This window comes from Bubalus kerabau, chromosome 13 (genome assembly GCF_029407905.1).
Source record: "Bubalus kerabau isolate K-KA32 ecotype Philippines breed swamp buffalo chromosome 13, PCC_UOA_SB_1v2, whole genome shotgun sequence".
NCBI lineage: Eukaryota > Metazoa > Chordata > Mammalia > Artiodactyla > Bovidae > Bubalus > Bubalus kerabau.
The window spans coordinates 79,232,210-79,238,209 of record NC_073636.1 but is presented as its reverse complement, the minus strand read 5'-3'; the positions used below and the strand labels follow the sequence as shown (position 1 = coordinate 79,238,209).

General features: G+C 50.5%; 1 long non-coding RNA gene across 1 annotated transcript in view; it reads left to right on the top strand.

Annotated features, from left to right (window-relative positions):
• The first annotated feature begins 815 nt into the window (after positions 1 to 815).
• LOC129626088 (uncharacterized) overlaps positions 816 to 6,000 on the top strand; it is a 32,670-nt gene continuing 27,485 nt past the window's right edge. Inside the window, exons 1-2 of the long non-coding RNA XR_008701750.1 lie at positions 816 to 923; positions 1,355 to 1,435. This is a non-coding gene — a long non-coding RNA (uncharacterized LOC129626088). The remainder of the gene's footprint in view (positions 924 to 1,354; positions 1,436 to 6,000) is intronic.

The window sequence follows — 6,000 nt, the reverse complement described above, 5'->3', positions numbered from 1 at the left end:
ATCTCGTGACTTTAGGTGAACAGCCTAAGGACGAGTTGCTGACTTGCAGTTGAAGGCAAGGAGTATTGGTCCTTTATGATCTCCCTGAGATTCCACATACACCTAGGGTCTCCAGTCTCCAGAAGTCTTTTAAAAAACAATAAATGCTATTATTATCTAAACTGCTATTGTGAAGCCTCTGAAAACTATCTTAAAGGATCCAGTTGGCTTTGTCCTTTAGAGCTGGCCTCCAGAGCCAACAGATTCAGGGCCATATTCCAGCTCCACCAAGTACTCTGCTATCCTGGCAAGTGGCTGAACTTTTCTAAGCCCTAGTTTTTCTGATCATAAAATATTTATCTTTTGCAGTGACTTTTGAGGAAAAAAATTAAAATTCATTTAAAGCACCGGGAATATGAAAGCACTGTTAGCATTAGCAACAATATTATTTCTTTAGTATTCATATTCTCCTCTAAGGAGGTGGGGCAGAGACACGAGATTCACAGCACCTAACTAAAGACCACCAGCCTAGCACAAGTAGAGAAGAAGTTGATCTGAGTGTCAGAACTGACCACAAGCTGCAGATGAGTCAGTGCTTCATGGGACAAGCTTAGTGGAAGCCTTGGGGTCTAGACTACCAGAGTGATAGGCAGATTCCTGGCTGTGAACTTTCTGGTTCAGGATTCATGACTCACACTTTCCAGGAGCACAGATTCTACGTTTGGTCATCTCATCTTTTTAAAGGATGTGGGAAGCTGTCCTGGGTCCAATGGCTTGGAGGCAGTGGCCTGGGGGCCATTTACGTAAGAGACTGGGAAGATTCAGGGCAAGGTCGTCACTGCCTTACGTTTGGTTTACAGAGCAGCTGTTGGCCGTGTCTATAGCAGCCTGAATGAAAGGAAATAGACCGGGAGGTATAGCATGAGCTGAAGGAGCATTAGATGGTGAGTCAGTAAACTCGTGATTCCAGCGTGTGGCCCAAGGAAGTTTCTTCTCATTTCCAGACCTCAGTATCTCCCTATGTTTAGTGGGGCTCCAGAGCAACCTAAGATCTTATGACAGATAGAAATGCATTTGGCAGCAAGGAGGTGGGAATGCAGGTGACTGATGTTCAAACAAGCAAGGGTTTATTTTTCCCCATAATAAGAAGTTCAGAGGGAGACTGTTGTTGGTCTTGACTTAGTGGCTGAAGAAAATTGGGCTCTTGCTGGCACCTCTGCAGTTCTCTCAGCTTCCCCATCATGGTTTCAGGATAGATGCTCAGTCCTTCTAATGATAAGAGGAAGAGAGGCAGCACCGTCCACTCTGTCCCCTTTGCCCCAAAGTGAAAAATTTCCCTGCATGCCAGCAACTCCCCTTACGTTTCTTTTGGCAGATCTGGTCACATGATGGATCACATGCCTGAGCCAGCTGCCAAGGACGCTGGGAAAGTGAGGGCCTGGTCACTGTTGTGAAGGTGAGAAGGAGAAGGGAATGCACATGGGTTTGCCGAGCACAGGGTCTCAGGGCTGCAAACCCCTGATCCTGGCCCCTGAGGTCTCAGGCGTCCAGAGACACTGTTGTCCTTCTACAGCCCTTCCAGCGGCAGTGGAAGCTGAGGGAACAAGACCTGGGTTCGAAGCCTGCGTCCGACACTGGCTCTTAGTAGGACTGTGCGAACGGCCCTGCATGTCTGAGCCTTCACGTCTCCAACAGGATGGAACATAAAATCCAGCTCCTCCCCAGGGCTTCAGGGCCCTCTGCAGTCACACAGCACCCCGTACACCAAAGGGCTCCGCCTTTGGACCCAAACTGGGTTTACAGCTCTGCAGTTGCCATTTTGAAATCCTTGCTGATTTCAGAACAAGTGCCCTGCGTTTTCATTTTACGTCTGGTCCGGATAATCCCATAGCAGGGTCTGTGCGGTTTGTCAGACCCTGGGTGGATTACCCGTTTACCCACTGGTATATAGTCCAGGTCTTTGGGTTGAAAATGACAGAAACAAACCCAGCTCAAGAGAGTTTAAGAAAACAGTGAGTGAGTGTGTGTGTGTGTGAGAATGTATATAGGTTTATGCAAATGGGACTTCCCTCATGGCTCAGACGATACAATGTCTGCCTACAATGCTGGAGATCTGGGTTTGATCCCTGGGTCGGGAAGATTCCCTGGAGAAGGAAATGGCAACCCACTCCAGTACTCTTGTCTGAAAAATCCCATGGACAGAGAAGCCTGGTAGGCTACAATCCATAGGGTCTCAAAGACTGACACAACTGAGCGACTTCATTTTCACTTTATGCAAATTGAAATTCTTGAGATGAGCTCAGCTTCAGGAGTGACTGGATCCAGATGCGTACCTGCTCTTTAGGAGCCATGCTCCTTCCAGCTCTCAGCTCTCTTTCCTTCTGTGCCAGTTATGGTCACCCTGTAGCCCCAGGAACGCAGGCTGCCACTCTGCCAGGTCAGCAAGCCAAGTGGATAAAAGCTGAATTTCCTACGTTTTCCCAGCATCAGTCTGGGGTTGACTCGGGTTGGCCTGACTTGGGTCCCATGCCCATCCCAGAACCAATCCCTAGGAATTGGGGTGGAGTATGCTCATTGCCCAGGCCTAATACACCTGTTGCTCTTGTTGGGGAGACAGCCCACTTCCTCCTGAGCCACATGGAGTGACAACGGGGAAGGAGTGGTTCCCAGAAGAGGGGAGGGGGATGGACAGTGGTCAGGTACAAACAACAGTTGGCTATTGAACACCCTCCCCCCACCCCAACTATCCCCGTTCCAAGGCCTCCTTTGTATGTTCTTGCTGCTGCTGCTAAGTCACTTCAGTCGTGTCTGACTCTGTGCAACCCCATAGATGGCAGCCCATCAGGGTCCCCCATCCCTGGGATTCTCCAGGCAAGAACACTGGAGTGGGTGTGGTATGTGCTTAGTACTCCAGAAATGTTTGTTAAACGAATAAGTGATTATACGAAGTAAACTACTAGAAGAAAAATCCATCTGACTTATCAGGATATAAGAGCTCTTAGAGATCATTTCTGATTCTCCGCGTCCGGCCCATTTTTGCTCTGTTCTCCCGGGCTGGCATCATTTCCACCTTCAGAACCCTGATTCTGCCTGCTGCAGGGCACAGCGAGGCTGCCTCACGGGGCCGAGTCCCCTGTGGGCCCCCGCCCACCGCAGGCCCAGGCAGATGAAGGCTGAATCAAGAGAGGCTCACTCTGCCCCGTGGAAAATGCCCAGGAAGCCCTGGCCCAGCGAGGCGGCAGCAGCGGCTGACAGAGGCAGGCACCGCCAGGCCTCTTTCCCGCCCTCACGGGCTGGCTTCGGCAGGGCACACTTACCCAGTGCTCTTTCGCATCAAGAGCTTCCGAAGAATCCTCTCCGTGCCTGAACCACACGCAGGGCCTGGGCAGGTGATGCCGCAGCAGACAGACTTGGAGCCTAGCTCGCTCAGGGACACACGCTCCACCTAAGGGGGTCCCGAGGACTCCGCTGCCTCCCCCTGTGGCGCCGTGAAACATGCGCGAGCGGTGTAGCCAGACCTTCCGATTTTTCAGTAGACTGTTTTAAAGGCTCACAGCAAAATCGAGCAGAAAGTACAGAGAATTCCTGTTCTCCCTGCTCCCACCCTATCCCACTCTCAGCCTTACCACCTACCAACAACCCTCCACCCCACCCCCCTGCCAGAGTGGTACGTCTGCTACAATCAATGAACCTAATGGACACATTGTTAGGGACCCAGTAATTACATTAGGGTTCACTCTTCGTGCTGTGCCTTCTGTGGGTTTGGACAAATGTGTCCTGGCACATGTCTATACTGTCATAGTCTAGTACAGAACGTTTTCACTGCCCTACAAACCTTCTCTGCTTCGCTCAGTCATCCTTCCCTCCCTACTAAGCCCCAGCAACTCCTGATCTTTTTAAAGTTTCCATAAGGTTGGTCTTTTCTAGACCTTTTGATTATCTTATTGCATTTTCTTGCAATACCCAGGGTTTTGGCTGGACTGCCAGCGTCCACTCTGAATGGTAGATGCCCAGGTCAGTCTGGTTAAATATTTTGCATATTATTCCTGGAAATATCCCTTTCTTTAAATGCTGGTGATACATTCTAATTTTATGAAAACATCGTGCAGGCCAAATCAAATAGGCTGCAGGCTGCGTTTGACTCGTGGGCCACCAGTCTGAGAACTCAGATATGGGGATGAAGAAGGGTGAACTTGGAGTCCAAAAGCCCTAGTGTGCTTGGCTGCTTCCGAGCTGTATGACCTTGGAATCACCTTGGTCTCTGCCCATCTGTTAAGTGAAGGCCTTGAGAATGCGATGATGAATAGGAAGGGACACAGTCGGTGCCCATCTCTGAGGCCGGATGTCCTGGCATTTTCACAGGCTCCCATGGACTGCAGTGGGCACAACAAGCCAAGACACAGATGTACCACTCCTCTTGTAAAATCTGAAGACGGTAAAAACATCAAAAATTCCCAGACACATACAGGCGTTGAGGGTAGGAGGACGTAAGAGAACAGTGAAGGGAGGCTTGTTGCCTGCTTGGCTGGTCTAGGGGAAAATTTCTCTGCCTCCCAGAAACTCTCCATTACAACAACCATCTTGATGAGGGCAAAGGTGATCCTCGGTTAGGAGCCAGGCTGCCTGGGGTCTAGTCCTGGTCTTGTCATGTGCCAGCTGTGTGCCCTTGAGAAAGTAGCTTCTCCTCTCTCTGCACCAGAGCATCAGAGGTGCTGTTCTTATCGTGCTCCATGTGGTTGGTGCTGGGCAGCACATGGCTGTCTCCGGTGACCCTGAGGTTCTTGTCTGGAAGATCAGGGTCAAATGAATTAACTGAGAAACGTGCAGGAAGTGGTGGGTGCTCAGCACCAGGTAGTGGCTCCCTAAGCGCCCACCAAGGGAGGCGTTACTGTCTCTGCTCTGGGCCACGCGCTTCACCTGCGACCAGCGCTGCTGTGCTGCAATCACCCCATTGTAAAGAAGAGAAAACTGAGGCTCAGAAAACAGTCTCAGAGAAGGGGAGTAACTCTCTCAGGGTCACCCAGCTAGAAAGTGGCAGAGAACAACAAGCAGCCGCAGGAATGGAACAAGATTGGAAACAGCTAATTCTGACTCAGCACCCCTTGTCTCATGCTGGCCACATTGCTTTAAGCTCATCATCTCAGTGTGGCTCCAACACCTTTGCCCTCCCCTGCCTCCCCAGGCTCTATGCCTTAAGAGGGTGTACTTTCCATTGCCCCTAACCTCCACTTCAGAGGAGAGAAGGGCCCCACTCCAGACAAGGCTGCCAGAGCTGAGTCTAGTTCTCAAGGTTCCCCGTGGGTGCTCTGGCCCCATGACCAGAGTCTCACCTCTTCTCCCCCTTTAATCCTCAGATTTCAAAGCACTTTACATGCATACTCTAATAGAGAAGACACCTTCCTGTACTCCTAATAAACTCTCTTGTGGGGCCCCAGGGTATCAGGGCTGCAAACACTACTAATTCTAGGATATACTCACAGGATGTGGCCAGAACAGCCTTGACTCAGACTACCTGATTCAAGGTAGCCCCCCTCTTCTCTCTGTCTCTCTCCCCTCTACCTGCTGTTTTCGATGTCGCACTGATCAGTTATTTTAAACTGTGTATTTGTTTAATAGCATATTGACTCACTATCAGCAGCTACATTTATAGAGCGGCCACTACATGCTGGTCTTGCATTTTGCTCTTACAGTCATCTCTCAGCACCCACAGGCTTCACAGCTGGTGGTAAAGAACCCACCTGTCAATGCAGGAGACATAAGAGACAGGGGTTTGATTCCTGGGTCAACAAGATCCCCTGGAGCAGGGCATGGCCACCCACTCCAGTCTTCTTTCCTGGAGAATCCCATGGACAGAGGAGCCTGGCGGGCTATGGTCCATGGTGCCGTAAAGAGTCAGACACGACTGAAGCCAAGGAGCACGCACATGCACACACACACGCTCAGAATCCACAAGGCATTGTTTCCAAGACCCCTACAGATAAGGAAATCTACGGATGCTCAAGTCCTCTATGTAAAATGTCA